This window comes from Micropterus dolomieu, unplaced genomic scaffold (genome assembly GCF_021292245.1).
Source record: "Micropterus dolomieu isolate WLL.071019.BEF.003 ecotype Adirondacks unplaced genomic scaffold, ASM2129224v1 contig_11496, whole genome shotgun sequence".
Lineage (NCBI taxonomy): Eukaryota > Metazoa > Chordata > Actinopteri > Centrarchiformes > Centrarchidae > Micropterus > Micropterus dolomieu.
Genome location: NW_025740482.1, coordinates 1 through 1,480, shown reverse-complemented (window position 1 = coordinate 1,480; position 1,480 = coordinate 1). Strand labels below are relative to the sequence as shown.

The following is a 1,480-nucleotide window of genomic DNA, read 5'->3' as shown; positions in this document are numbered from 1 at the left end:
TAGGGGGATGTGTTTCACATCTAGTTACCTTTGATTTAATGGGAGAAAAGGGCACGTTGGATTGGCAGGGAGGTGTGGCTAAGTCAAACAGGGAGCCAGACTTAATGAAATGAAGATTGAAGAGCTCTGTCATACGGCCTTTGTCTGTGACAATGAAATCATCAATGTTGAGGGACACTGGCAGCTGCAGGGAGGAGGGTCTACTTTCCATGCCCTTAACTATTTCCCAAAATTTACTGGGATTAGAACTACAAAGAGAGAGCTGTTCCTTATAATAATCTCTTTTGGCCTTGCGGACCGCCTGAGTACACTTATTCGGCCTTATGTGGTTTACATGCATGGTTGAATCGTTGGACCTTGTTTCCATGTTGGAGGCTTTTTGGCTGCAAGACTTCCATGAAGGCCACTCCTGACTATACCTCTCCGGACAGTAGATTAGTGGACCAGGGTCCCGCTGTTTTCTGCAGCTCTGAGCTGATAGAACTGCTGGACATCTTCACTGCGTCTAAGGTCCAAAGTGTTCTTTTGTGCTTCTTCACATCTGCAAAGTCGGTTGCCTTGAAATGTCTGCCTGTGAGAGACCTTGCTGACGCAGTGTAACTACCTTGTGTCATGTTGCTGTGCTCGGCCTTGCCATGGTGAATGACTTTTGACAGTAAACTGTCCACTTGGAAACACATCCTTAAACTGTCACATACGACAAGATGAGCTGAAGGTTCGTGATTATCCAGAAGTGGACAGGTTGCACTCGCGCTTAAATTCAGGTTCCACCGAGATTTGAACTCGGATCACTGGATTCAAAGTCCAGAGTGCTAACCATTACACCATGAAACCACTACACAGAGACAGGAGGCAGTTTCTTACGTGAAATCACCATGTATATATTATCTATGCAGAGAACAGACGTGGGAGAGCTGTCGGGTTTGGCTATTCCTCACCCAGTTGAATTCCTCCCCAAGCTGTTTCTGTTTCAGGTAATGATTGTGTTTGAAACCTACATGTTGAATTGGTGATCATTAGCATCTGTTTGGTATAATTGTTTAATCAAACAGCTGACGATAAACCTACAAAATCCCTGACTTTGTGCAAGTGCGCCTGGAAGAACTGATGCTATTTTAAAAGCAAAGGGTGGTCACACCAAATATTACATGAGAGGCTAGAGAACAACTTCTTCTTTGAATCTGTATGTCAAACCCACTGTACTACTAACACTGTCTGTTTTTACTTATCACTTATCATCCAACATACAAGGAACGATTGACTCTTCTACCCCAATACCGTGTGAAAGGCATTTTGTTGAGTTTGAAAAGAAGCTGTCAGAAGTGGGATTCGAACCCACGCCTCCAGAGGAGACTGCGACCTGAACGCAGCGCCTTAGACCGCTCGGCCATCCTGACTGCGCAACCTCGTGTACAGTAGAACCTTTGCTATATCATGACAGAGTGCATACGACACGATACAATACACTATGCCATGACAC

At 44.9% G+C, this 1,480-nt stretch overlaps 2 non-coding genes across 2 annotated transcripts; both read right to left on the bottom strand.

Annotated features, from left to right (window-relative positions):
* Positions 1–762: 762 nt before the first annotated feature.
* trnaq-uug lies at positions 763–834 on the bottom strand. The gene has a single exon. It is a non-coding gene; the product is annotated as a tRNA-Gln (tRNA).
* Positions 835–1,314: 480 nt separating this feature from the next.
* Positions 1,315–1,397, bottom strand: trnal-cag. The gene has a single exon. It is a non-coding gene; the product is annotated as a tRNA-Leu (tRNA).
* Positions 1,398–1,480: the final 83 nt, after the last annotated feature.